At 35.0% G+C, this 14884-nt stretch overlaps 1 protein-coding gene and 1 pseudogene across 7 annotated transcripts in view; both read right to left on the bottom strand.

The window, feature by feature from the left end:
• TCF12 (transcription factor 12) overlaps positions 1 to 14884 on the bottom strand; it is a 320504-nt gene that overhangs the window by 269960 nt on the left and 35660 nt on the right. The window lies entirely within an intron of this gene.
• LOC148758672 (farnesyl pyrophosphate synthase pseudogene) lies at positions 11366 to 14501 on the bottom strand (annotated as a pseudogene).

The following is a 14884-nucleotide window of genomic DNA, read 5'->3' as shown; positions in this document are numbered from 1 at the left end:
ATTGCTGAATGTCACTATGGTCACCTTCAAAGTGCTCCCCTTGGGAAGCTATGCACCGACACCAGTGCCTAGTTCACCCTTCAAAGCAATTTTGAAACTTTTTCTGGAATGGCCATCAGAACTGTTGTTATATTACGCTTGATGTCCAGAATGTTATCAAAATGTCTTCTTTTTAATATTTCCTTTATCTTTGGGTAAAGAAGTCATTGGGGGCCAGATCAGGTGAGTAGGGAGGGTGCTTCAATACAGTTATTTGTTTACTGGCTAAAAACTCCCTCACAGACAGTGCCATGTGAGCTGGTGCATTGTCGTGATAAAAGTGCCAGGAATTGTTGGTGAAACGTTCAGGTCATTTTCATCTAACGTTTTCACGCAGCCTTTCCAGCACTGCCAAATAGTAAACTTGGTCAACTGTTTGTCCAGTTGGTACAAATTCATAATGAATAAGCCCTTTGATATCAGAAAAAGTTAGCAACATCATTGCAACGAAGTTTGCAAATTTAATTGTCCAACCTCGTACAATAGTTTAAAATATATTTGATATTATATAGCCTTGCAGCTTTTCATTCTTAGTTGATCATACTTGATAAGAAAACCAGAAAATAGGTAGGAATTAGGTTGTTTGAGAATTCTTCATCTGTACTCAGCCATCATAACCTGGCATCAGGTTTGATTTTGTCCTTCAGAGAGAGTTCTACTAGTCAATCAGCTCACTTACAGCAACCACAGAAAGGAACCCGAGTTTATACATTAAGCTAACAGTCTAATAAAATAATGCAACCCTGAAATTTAGATGTTTTTATGCTTCATAATTCTCATACTACTGTGACAACCTAAAGAAAAGTGTAAGATGTGAAAAGATTCTTAACTTTTTCTATAGAAATGCACAAATCGAAGACACTCCAAAACATTTATTGAAGGAGTAAATAAATATAATGATTTTAAAACGTATTTAAGCAATTTTGATAAATGATCATTTTAAAAGCATCTGGTGGGGGAAAAAAAGAACACTTTAGTTCATTTTACTGATGAGCTTCAGCAATAAAATGAACTATTCTTTTTATGTCTGGAGAATAAATGTATAATTGTAAAGGTGATTATGTTTAGAACACTAGGTAGTAGTAGTCCATGAATACACTTGAGTATTTAAAAAAAGGAAGAGTCTGAGGTAAACACCTGTTAAGAATAAAAATAAAACTAAGGATATTTCCTGTATGAAGAAAACATAAACTTATTTATTTATTTAAAAGCTTTGATTATATTACATGTATACCCTGCTTTCAGAAATAAGGATATTCCTATAAACTGCCTATAAAGTGATTTTAATAAAGAAAATTCTCATCTTTTAATAACAATTTTTAAATATTAAAAGACAGAATTTCAAAAAGAATGCAAAGGATAAAAGATAAAACAATCAACAAAATCCATCATGAAGCTAGCTATTAAAGAAATAAGATATCTTGTGAAAACGGAAGTTTTCTAATGATAATTTAGACTTTTAATTTTTATGTGTATTATGAGAATTTCATTCTAATCCATCATTTTACTGATTGCTCCAACCTAAGCTCTTCCTTAAAAAAAAAAAAAAAAGTCAAGCTTTTAGCTTCTTGAGCAGTTTATTTCAAGTGATTATTTATACAATAGCCCTGGTTATAGCTGGCTGAACTTTAAGTCTGATTTGCTTAGTCTTTGTTGTTTTCGTTATCCTTTGAAAAATTTTAATGATAAAGAAACCAGGGCCTATTTAATGATAAAGAAACCAGGGTAAAGGAAAGTACCTTCAAAGAAGGATTGCATAATTTAACCATCAACTAACCATGAGGTTCTGCACATACAGCTACAAGCAGAGTCCCCCAGTCTATTTCCACTCAACTTACACCAGGATCTCCCTATAGGAGTATCTTTCAGATAAATGAAACTTACCTCAGTCTATTCAGTTAGCTTTTCATTTTCCAACAAACAAGATTGTTGTTGTGTAATTACTGTATCAAAGGCAGTAAGGTCTGTTTTTTTGAGCCGCCATCTCATAAACACTAACCAGAAGCTTCAAATTTCTTTCAGATGCTATATAATGTGCAATATCTGACTTTAAAATGCAAGAACCAACTTTTATTTTTACTAAACTAGTCACCTCTGATCCCTCTACACTGTTACTTCTGAGATCTCAACAAGCTCCAAAGTGTTTGACTTAAATGATGGTTGAAATCAAAGTCACAGAAAACTCAGCTTGATCTTGAAAACTGGACCAAGAATTCTGTACCTCATCATGGAATCATGAATTGCAATCAATAGCTGTCCTACTCACTGGCTATTTTAAACCATTTAATATGATCTGTAGCAAGACTAATTATTTTCTAAATAAGCATGTCAACACACTGTTCTTCAAAATTGGAAAGCTTAATACTTTATATTTTGCAAATTAAAATAATTCACAATATTTAGATAGCAACAGGTACACTGCTAAGAAAGAACTTTGATGCACAATCTCCATTACCATCAAGTGACAAAATAACAAAGTAAAAAAATATAAACATGTTTAACTGGTCCCTTCCCAGTCATATACTTTCTTACTCTCATTCATCCATGACTATTCAATGCACTACTACTGTCAGGCACATTCTGCTTCCTAAAAATATTTCCAAATATGCTTATATCATAAGTTAGAGTCTATTTCCTCTATCATTTTCCATTTCTCAGGAACGCATGGTTCACAACAAGCAAGTAATACCTACTGAATGACTAAGTATAAACTAAATTAAATAAAAATAACTTTGTTTGGGGACTCAGAAAAGTCAATGGAAGAGATATTTAAATAAAGTCAATAAAAAAATCAAAGTAATAAAACTCTAACATACCAAAAAACATGATTCTATGAAAATTTTAAGCAATATTATGAGTAAAATATTACTGTGCTTTCAATAAAAACGTTAGTCCAGTAGCTTCTAATCCTGAAGACTCAATTTTAGGAATATAAGGCCCAAGAAAGTACAGGCACACCTCGAGTTCAGCTGCAGACCACCGCAATAAAGCGAGTATCACAATAAAGCGAGTCTTAATCATTTTGCTGGTGGTGGGTCTTGCCTTCAATTTGTAAAAAATGCAACATTTGTCAAGTGCCATAAACTGGAACGCAATAAAACGAGGTATGCCTGTAAATCAAACTGCTACCACCAAATACAAGAAGCAGAAGTCAAAGCACATAATAGCCAAAAATCAGTGACCTAAGTAAAATATCAGCAAACCAAACCATATTCTGTAGGAGAATTAATACATTAATAATTCAAGGGGTAACCCATGTTCTAAACTGCCTAGAGTTATATATACTGTCTAAAATTGACTAGATTTATAGATACATGTGCCTATTTAAATATAAATTTTAAATAATTAAAACAAAAAACTCAGTTCCTTAGCTGTACTAGCCACATTTCAAGTGCTTATTCGCCATACTTAACAGCACAGATTAAAAAAACTTTCATCACTGCAGAAATTCTACCTAGTGCTGGCCTATGGGATTCAGCAGGTTTAATCAGAGCCTAAGGAAGCTAGCTGTATTCTTGCTAAGTTTTTTTTCCTATAAAGGAAATAGAGCACTTTGCTTTAGTGTTTAATTATTCTTATTGAATACTAAAAACAAAAAAAATATATATCTATATCATACATGTAAGGTACAGGACAAATAATGGAATATCAATACTCTCCCCTGGGAGGTAACCACAATGCTGAGTTTAGCTTTACTATTCTCTTGCTTTTTAAAATAATTTTACCAAATATGTTTCCCTAAACATGTATCATTTTGTTGTGCCTGCTTAATATTATATTAGCAGAATCACACGTTTTCTTTACACCACTGTTCTTTTCACTATTTCCACTTACTCTGAAGTTCATTTTCATCCATCTAAATAACACTGCTCAACTCATACTTTAAAAAGCTCAGTTCTATTCAGAAAAAAGCTAGGTCTAAACCAACGAAATCATCACCTATGTATCAGCTTACAAATACAAGGCTTAATTATTCTCTATAAATTATTCTCTATAAAACGAATAAATGTTTCTAATATTCATTTAACTGATCATAAACCAAAATGAGAAAAACTTCCCTGTGCATCAAAGACAGATCTTAGTTGATATACAAACATATACCATTTCCTCCTTTTTTCATTTTTTTAGTTATAAAGGTTGATTAAAATGTGGTCCCCAACTAGCAGCATCAGATCACAGGGGAATTTGTTGAAATGCAAATCCTCTGCCCCACTGCAAACCCACTGAATCAAAAACTCTGGGGATGGGGTCCAGCGTGTTTTAACAAGCCCTCTAGGTGATTCTGATGTGTGCTCAAGTTTAAGAACATCTAGAGAAGTATCTCAAAGACAGTATACATAAGATGTTAAATATATGCACGAACAGAAATTTCTAATAGTTAACCAATAAACTCAATTACCAAAAATAGATTACCCTTTTACCACTGTTGAACCTCATAAACTTCAGCTTACTCTAAAATATTATATTCACAAAAAGACCAAAATATACACAAAAGAACAAAGCTACAAACCTAACTTTCTCCTTTCTCTCTCTATATATATAGTTTACTCTATACATGTAAATATACATACAATTTTTATCCTAAATTTTTAATTAACCTTTTTCTGATATTTTCTCTCTCTCTCTCTCTCTCTCTCTCTCTCTCTCTCTCTCTCTCTCTCTCTCCCCCTCTCTCCACCATTTTCCCCATATATACCTTGCTCAGTTGTTTCTTTGGAAAATACACATCCTTTTCTCAATTTTATGTGTCTCTTATTTTTTAACACTTCTTTTTCCTGTTTTACTGAGAAATAGTTGACTACATCACTATAGATTTAAGGTGTACAGAATGATGGCTTGATTTACATATATTGTGAAATGGGTTGTGTATTTAATAAAATTTTCCACAAGGACTTCGATAGTCAAATAATAGAATTCATTTCCTCAAAAATAATATTTTCTCAATTATTAGGGAATGTTGATATACTAGTATACTGAATGATGGCTTGATTTACACACATTGTGAAATTATTACAATGGGTTTAGTTAATACACATCATCTCATATAGAGTCAATAAAAAAATTCTCTTTGTGATGAGAATGCTTAGGATCTAATCTCTTAACAACTTCCCTATATATCATACAGCAGCGTTAACTACAGTCATCATGTCGTACATACATCCCTAGTACACTCATTCACCTTAAAACTGGAAGTTTATACCTTTTGACCACCTACTTCTAATTTCTCCTTCCCCAACCCTCCAACTCTGATAACCGTTAAGTCTGATCTTCTTTCCTGTAAGTTTGGTGGCATTTTCATTTGTTTGTTTGTTTTAGATTCCACATATAAGTGATACCATACACTATTTGTCTTTCTCCCTGAGACATTTTACTTAGCAAAATGCCTTTACGGTCCATCTATGTTGTTGCAAATAGTAGGATTTCCTCTTTTTCATGGCTAATATTCCAGTATGTGGGTGTGTATGTGTGTGTATCCCACAACTTTTTAAATTATTTATTTTTTTCAGTTACAGCTGACATTCAATATTATTTTATATTAGTTTCAGGTGTACAGCATAGCAGTTAGATATTTATATAATTTATGCAGTCAGTGATGCCCCCAATTAGTACCCATCTGGCACTATGCATAGTTGTTGCAACATTATTGACTATATTCTCTATGCTTTACAAATGACTATTTGTAAATTCCCATGACTATTTTGTAACTATTTCTTAATCCCTTCACCTGTCTCACCCAACTCCCCAAGCCCCCTCCGCTCTGGCAACCATCAGTTTGCTCTCTGTATCTATGAGTCTCTTTCTGTTTTGTTTGTTCATTTATTTTGTTCTTTAGATTCCGCATATAAGTGAGATCATATAGAATTTGTCTTTCTCAGTCTGGCTTATTTCACTTAGCATAATACGCCCTAGGTCCATCCATATTTTCACAAATGGATTTTTTTCTTGACGATTTACAGAGAGGCTACTTATGTATTAGGGATCGCAAATCCATTGTTATATATTGCAAATACTTTCCCAAATGTGTAGTCTGCCCTTATATATTTTAACTTGGTTTATAACACAACAGAGTTTGGCTTTTTTAAATTTAAAATATATTAGCATACAGATAAATACAGAATAATATAATCATGTATCTACCACCCAGATTTGTTATCATATTCATTTCAGACCTTTAAGAAATAAGATAGTACAGATAATAGAATTTTTGTAGAGTAAAATCTTTTCATATTTTCCTTTGATTTTTCCTTTTAGGCTTAGTTCTTTTGTACTCTAAAGTCAGACAATCAACTATTATTTTTCAGCAAGTTTAACATACTATGGAAAATTTCAAACATACACAAAAATAAGACAGGTTTACCTATGTTCATGTCATGGCCTACCTTATTACATCTCTATAGGGGTCAACAAACTTTCTGAGTAAAATGCCACATAGTAAATATTTAGGTTTTTGTAGGCCCATGGGTCTCTGCTCCAATTACTGGATTCTGCCTCTGTACTGCAAAAGCAGCCATAGGCCATATGTAAATTAATGGGTGTGGCTGTGTTCCAATAAAACTTTATTTACAAAAAGAGGCTACAAGCTAAATGGGCAATAGCTTGCAGGCCCTGATCTACACCCCTACCCACATCCTCATTCAAGTATTATCTTAAAGAACCTCCAATATATCATTTCATCTCAACTGTAAATATTGCTGTACCTCTAAAAGATAAAGGCTCTTTCTTTAAACACAATTATAATACATGTAAAAGAATTAACAAAAATTCTTTTATATAAATATCTAGGGTTCAAATGTGCAAACATCTCATAACTTTTAATTTTATAATCTGTTTGTATCATGATCCAAAAAAAGTCCAGACATTGCAACTGTTTGATATGTCTCTTAAGTTCCTTTTAATTTAGTACCACTGTTTAATTTTGAGTGGATTAAAAATGTGCCTCCGAAAATTTCCTCATATTATATAGTAATAAACAAAAAACTAGATTTTGGTTACTAGCATATTTTACTTTTTAACATATTCACACAGGTTATAGAGCTAGAAAGATTTTATTAGTTAATTTAATTTTTTAAATGAGAGTCTAATAACTTGAAATCACCAAATAAAATTCAATTATTATATAATTAACAATCATTAAATATCCACGATCACACATATTTTCTTTCTCAAAGTATAGGAGTATAATTATATGCTAAGTATATGAGTATAATTATATATACATATTTTTTAAATGTGGGGTTTAATAGCAAACTCAATGACTCCAATACAACTTTAATTCTTGCTTTAGACTACATTTTGTCAACTACAGATAAAAGCATCTTGATCACTAATATTTTAAATGACCTGTTACCATATCCTGATTATTATTTGATCACGGTCATCAGCTAGAGGTTGGTACATAAATCCAAATGTCGAAATGAATTTAATCTATTAATCACAAAATATAGCTACAGCTGTGTTGTTTCCCATTTACACATAAGCCAAAAATTTTTGCCATAGGAGGTCCTTTACTAACATTTTACCAACACTGCAAACTTTTTTAAAAGAAAATTTGGGGGGACAATTACAAAATTAAATCAAATACATTTCAAGGAGGTCCACTATTCACAAATAGCTAGAAGTCTAATGTTTTAGTAAATGTATTTAACAAATACATTCTGTAAACAGCCAAACTACAAAATCAAAGACAGCATCTAAATGAATTTTTTTTGTAGTTATCTTACTAGCAAGTTTAGTCAATGATAAACTTATCGACTAAAAATCATCTAGTAAGCAGATCCACGTGAGGGGAGTTGGTATAGAAAAGTATGAAATAAATTAATATATATACATATACACATGTATTCATACACACACACACACACACACACAACCTGTATCATCTATAATTATTTCTACAGATGAACAGACTGATGAACATTCATATGGAAGGAAGGAAGAAAGATGAATTTATATTGATACTTCAAATTCCAACCGAACACTACAGGATTTCTTCTTTCTAGCCTTCTCCCTTTACATATTTAAAATTCCCTCCTCCAACAATAAGAAATCTGGCTCCCATTACCCATAAAGTATTTATTTATCTATTTGCTCAATCCTAGCATACAGATAAAATACGGTAGTTTTGGATTTGTTAACCCAGAGCTCTGCACAAAAAAGGAAAGCCTATAAACCAGAGTTCAATATTTTTTTGAGTTGTTTTTGTCTTCAAAGTTGAGGCCATATAGTCCAAATACTGTGTTCAAAAGTTATTTGTGTTAGTTTTCCCCCCAACCCACATGTAATTATATTATTCATTTGAAATCAGCTGAATTCATTTGTTTCTGTTTTAGTCCATTTTCATTTTGGTTTTTTTCTCTAACTTTAGATTTCTTTTAAACATGTGAAACATTAGCATAGTTCCAAAAGTCAGAACCATACAAAAAGGTATACTTAGCAATGTCACAACAACGTCCTCCATTCCATTCATCTCATTCCCATGCCTTCATTCCATCCTGTTCCTCATTGTGTTTGTGGTTCTGGCTTATCCTTCCTGGGTTTCATCTGCAGATGTATGTATATTTTCTTATGTTGCCTTCTCTCTTATATAATACAGTAGAGTATAAATGTTCTTTTGCACTTTGCTTATGGTACGTAATCACAGTATCATAGAACTCACTCATATCAATTCATAGAGATTTCCTCATTCTTTTATATACCTGCATTGTGTGGATGTACCATAGTTTATGTAATCACTCTCCTCCTCTGTATTGACATTTAAGTCATTTCCAATATTTTACAATTACAAATAATGCTGCAATGAATAATTTTGTCTATACATATTCCTGTATTGCTGGAGGCAAATTTTCGGGGTAAATTTTCAAAAGTGGAATTGCTGGGTCAAAAAGTACATGCATACCCTGTTTCCCCGAAAATAAGAACTAGCCGTACAATTAGCTCTAATGCGGAGCAAAAATTAACATAAGACCTGGTATTATATTATATATTATATTAATTATATTATAATATATTATATTATACCCGGTCTTATATTATAGTAAAACAAAACTGGGTCTTATATTAATTTTTGCTCCAAAGGACACATTAGACCTGACTGTCCAGCTAATTCTTATTTTCGGGGAAACACGGTAAGTAGTTTTGTTAGATACTGCCAAAGTCCCTTCCAAAAGAGTGGTAGCAATTTGCATCTCACCAGCAAAGTACAAGAATGGGTCACAGACATTTCAGTTATTGGAGAAAAAAACTTATTAATCACTAAGCATAGATAGCTCCTTTTATAATAACTTCATTAAGATATAAGTCACATACCACACAATTCATACATTTAAAGTAACAATTGTTTTAGGACATTCAGAGTTGTGTGACCATCAAATCACCACTATTAATTTTAAAACATTTTCATCATACAACATCCCCAAGAAACCCATATGCATTAACCTCTCCGCCCCTCTTAGGCCTACATGACTACTAATCTACTTTCTATCATTATAGATTTTCCTATTCTGGACATTCCATATAAATGGAATCATACATTGTGTGGTCTTTAGTGACTGGCTTCTTTCACTTAGCATATTTTCAAGGTTCATCCATGTTGTAACATGTATCAGTACTTTGTTCCTTTTTATGGCCAAATAATATACTGTAGTGTATGGACATACAACGCTTTTTAACTGATATACATCAGTTGGACATTTGGCTTTTTTTTCAGTTTTTAGCTATTATGAATAATGTTGCTATAAACACTCATGAACAAGTTTTTGAGTGGACATATTTTCAGCTCTCTTGGATATAAACTTAGGAGTGGAACTGCTGGGTCATGCAGTAACTCTATGGTTAACCTTTTAAGGAACAACCACGCTGTTTTCCAAAGCAGTTTGCACTGTTTTACATTCCTATCAGTAGGATAACTTTTCAACTTGACTTGTTAAGTCACCTCCTATTCCAGTTCTAACAACTAGCACAAACAAGGTAACTCTGAATATGAAGACGTGAAATCAGGCCATTGTTGAATTAGATTAGTTAACTTTCCTTGTGGTAGGTACCATTGATCTAAAAATTACTCAGCAATGTATATAAGAGTGCAGGATATAACTGTTGTGAGTTAATGTGGAAGCTTTGTAGATACATAACACATGATAGTTTATATATTCATTCTAAGTACATATTCTTTTTTTATAGGTACTTATACATATAATCCAGATTAAATGCCTTCCCAAATCTTTTCATATACATATATACATATATATGTGTGTATGTATATATACACACACATACATATAACATGTATGCCTTATGAAAACCAGTTAATGAGGATAATTTTATTTAATTAAAATATTGTTGGCCTTCCAATCACCTGACCTTTGCTCTCACATTCCTGATGAATCCACTTACTTTGAGAGAGACTATGATTTTGCTACAAAGGAATATAACAAGATAGAGTCAGTGAATATTCAGTTTCCTGCAATCAAAACCACGATTTCCTACGTGATAGTGCTATTATTGTCTTGGGAAAGGCTTGTGTTCCTTCACTTGCCTGCCTTTAGCATCTCAAAAGCCAGTCTTAGTGGGAGAGACCACGGAGTTTTAAGCAAGACAGGCCCAGAAAGGAAGGGGAGAGGGGTTTCCACCTCTTTCTGACCCTAGGGATTTGTGAGAAGAGACCAAATGAAGTGGTCAGATGTATGTCCCAAAGTGCCTTAGATGATAAACTCTTTTCTCCCTTGCCCTCTCGCTCTGGAAGAAAGACACGTTTTGAGTTGTCCTATGCCAACCTGGGATACCGTTGCACCAAAATACCAGTTTGCATTACTGTCAACAAAGTATGAAAATACCACTTTACTCACAGCTAACAAAGTATTTGGTTGTAGTTTTAAATTTCTGCCAATCTCACGAGTGAAGGATGGCATCTCAATGTTTTAACTTGGATTTCTCCCATTGTAAGAGTGAATATCTTTTCATGCGTTTAAGGGGAAAAAATCTTTTTTATACCTTTCCAGGAAGAAATCACATTTTATTCCCAGCTAGCCTCCTCTTCTACTGACTCATTCCAATGATCTTATAACACACTATCAATTCTCAATCTTAAAAGGTAAAACATAAAAAACTACTTCTGACTCACCTCTCCCCACTACCACACAGCTACAGCCCCTTTTCTATCTTTCCCACAAGAGCAAACTCTTGCGTGAAGAGCCTATACTTGCTGTCCCTAACTTCTTTACTTCCACTCTCCCAAAATCCCCCAGTAGAACTTTGTCCCCTCAACTCTACTACACTTGCTCTTTTCAAAGTCACCGATGACCTCCATATTGTTAAATCAAGTGGTCAATTCTTTCTTTTTTTCGTTTTCTTAGGATTCACTGTAGTTTATTATAGAGAGCCTCCCTCTCTGCCCGGGCTGTCTGTAGTTCCCATCTTCAGCTTGTAGATCTTGCGTGCTGGCCCCAGGAAGATGGCGAACTGTACTGCGGGATGAGAGCCACACGGCAGCTCTGTCTTCCTCCTACTCCGTGAGTATGGCCGGCGGGTCCAGCTCCTTGTCCAGCGCCTTCACTCGGGCCACCATCTCAGCATCCTTCTGCCCACAATTCTCCTTCAGGATGTGGTGCTGCTCTGGAGAGGCCGGGAGCACACACGGAGCCACCAGCCAGCTGCATTTGTTGTCCTGGACGTCAATGCCAACCCTGCCCGTTACACTGTGATCCCCAAAAAGGTCAAGGTAGTTACCCTGAACCTGAAAGAACTCCCCCATCTCCAGCAGGATCTTCTTGGCGTTGGAGTGCTCCTTCTCCCCGTCAGTGCCCCCCATATACATGACAGCAGTTACAGGAAAGTAAAAGAAGCAGAAAGCTATCTTGTATCTGACAACAGATTTGTACCTCTTTGCAGTGAATCTGCCAAGATCCATGCTGCCCCGGGGAGCTGTGATGAGGTCCACGGTCTGCCCCATCTCAGTCTGCAGTTAGAACTCGATCAGGTTCAGGTAAAAGGGCTGCTCCCAGCAGTAGAGCTTCAGCAGTTGGTAGATAAATGCTTCCAGAAGCAAAGCATCATTGATATGTCTGGCTTCTGATACCAGCAGATATGCCCCAATTGGGTGCGGGATGAATCCATGATGTCATCTGTCACCAGGAAGAAAGCTTGGAGCGGTTCCATACCAGCCCACAGCTAGGGCCAGCTGAAGACTGTAAGCATCCAGCTTTCTTGGCTCCACCAGCACCTGGAATGTTACCGTGTTTCCCCGAAAATAAGACTGAACTGGAAAATAAGCCCTAGCATGATTTTTCAGGATGACATCCCCTGACCATAAGCGTCTTTTGGAGCAAAAGTTAATATAAGACCTGGTCTTATTTTCGGGGAAACATGGTACCAACACCATCAAAACCCACTGGTACTTCCCTCCGAAGGCTTTGTACTCCAAGACCGCTTTGAGCCAGGCAGGCTAGAACAGCTCCTATATCTGGGTACCCCATGTCATCCTCAGTCAGCACCTTGACAATCTGGGAGAAGTGCTGGAGGAAATTCTGCTTTTTCTTGGGAATAAACATCCCATTTCTGGTCTCCATTCCTTCTGAGGGAGGAGTAAAGTGCTCTGCTCCTTGGTGCCAGTTCTCAGATCAAGTGGTCAATTCATAATCCTCATCTTAATTGACCTATCAGCAACAGTTAATTGTTAGTAAAACTGTTTCTTCCTTGAAACAATCTCTTCATTTGCCTTCCATGATACCACATTTGCCTCATTTTCTTCCTGTATTTCTGGACATGCCTTCTCAAGTCTCTCTTGCTCATTACCCCAACCTCTAAATGTCAAAGTGCATACATAGTTTTTTTATCTCTTCTTCATCTACATTCACTCTGATCTCCTGGCTTTAAATTCCACATATACTCAGATGACTCCCACGTTGATACATCCAGCTCACATCTCTACTCAGTGTCCCAAACCAGAATACCACCTACCTACTCCTGTCTCCAACTAGATGTCTAATAGGTATTTTACGTGTCTAAAAATATATTCCCAATCTTAACTCTAAAAAAGAATTAACTTGTTCCTCCTTCAGTTGTCCCCATTCTCAATTAATAGTAACTATTCTTTCTGTTGCTCAGACCTAATATCGATCAGTTCTACCTTCAATATAAAGATTGATTTTCTTTTTTTAGCTAAAAGAGAAGTTCCTTCACTTAACTAGCTTAATATGAAACAACACTTACACTTTTTTGGCAATTCAACTATGGTTACCGTGGTCAAGCTTCCTCAGAGAAGATCTTCAATGGATAGAATATTTGCCCTGATACTTGAACTCCAGTGTTTTCACCCTAAAGAGGCTGAGCTGAAAAACCTGGGGCAGTACCCCAACCCCACCCTTGGTAACGAACATCCTCTCGCTTTCTCCTTATGAATTTTTCCTGAACACAGAACAAGTCCTATTCAGTTGGTTCCCCACTTCCTCTCCTCTGAGCTTGGTCTAATCCATTATAGGTAAAAGTCAGCAAAAACTCAAGAGTGCCACAGTGAGGAAAGAGGCACATCTGGTCCTTGGCGGACGCAGCTCTACCTATCCTCCTCACTCAGTGAACTAGACAGATTTACAAACACAGAAAAAGAGTAAGTCTCGGTTAAAGAAAGGCTCAAACAGAGCCACAAGTTTCAGCAACTACATAGCGCCCACCAAATTAATAAACTATTATATCCCATCTAGTACCAAAGGATGTCCTTAAAAACGCTTTCTTAACTGATCAATCCAGTCTCTGCTCTAAATAACCAAAAGGGATTAGATTACATGTTCTTGTTTCCCTTTACATTTACAGAAAGTTTTCTTCACACCAGGACAGGTGAGAAGGTATTCAAAAAAACTGTTCCTGGGTGGCCCGATGGCTCAGCTGGTTAGAGCATGAGCTCTGAACAACAGGGTTGCCAGTTAGATTCCCACATGGGCCAGTGAGCTGCGCCCTCCACAACTAGATTGAAGGACAATGACTTGGAGCTGATGGGCCCTGGAGAAGCACACTGTCCCCCAATATTCCCCAATAAAATTAAATTAAATAAAAAAGTTCCTTATCAGGGCATATTAGAGTTTAATGTAGTAATCACTATCAATATTTATAAATCCAAATCAACTTAAACCATTTTATGCCAAAAACATTTCTATTATTTAATAAAGTATTTATATACCTTTAATTCACAATTGGTTGACACTAAAGTTTATGTTCCAACACATTTAATATAAACAAACCATTTACTTGGATATTTTCTCAAATTTTCCTACTACATGAGAAAAAAATGTAAGCTTAAAAATTTTTAAATATCAAAGTCACCTGAAGGAGAAATGACAACAGTCTGTATATCTTATAGTCACATGTCAAATGACTGCAATCAACTATACCCAGAGGCAAACAGAGAAACAAGCTAGAAAAAGAGCTTAAACAGAGCCCATGTACTTTTCTCCACCAGGGAGGTCTTCTATTTTCATGTTATCAATGCAGTCTGCAACCTGAACAAGGCTTACCTACCTCACTAACCCTATGGGGTCTGTTTTTAGCAGTTTAGATTACAGAATAAAGATTATACAACATAATAAAAATAAAAAAACAGTCAATCCCGCTAAAAATTGACAAGCTAAGAAATGACTATAGGTAAAAAAGGAAATATAAAATAAAAATGCCACTAATATAAATGCACAGTAACCAGAAAAAGATTTACATAGAATCAAACAATCTTATCAACCTTCATTATAACACAGTACACTATTGCTGTATTAAAGCAAAGTACAAGTATTCATGACTGTAACCCTGATAAAGTTAGATATTTCATAAGCTTTAAGGGAACAATAAAAATGTATAAAGACTTGAATAA

This window comes from Rhinolophus sinicus, chromosome 3 (assembly GCF_057876585.1).
Source record: "Rhinolophus sinicus isolate RSI-liver-muscle chromosome 3, RSI-T2T, whole genome shotgun sequence".
Lineage (NCBI taxonomy): Eukaryota > Metazoa > Chordata > Mammalia > Chiroptera > Rhinolophidae > Rhinolophus > Rhinolophus sinicus.
This window is presented reverse-complemented; position numbering and strand designations above follow the sequence as displayed.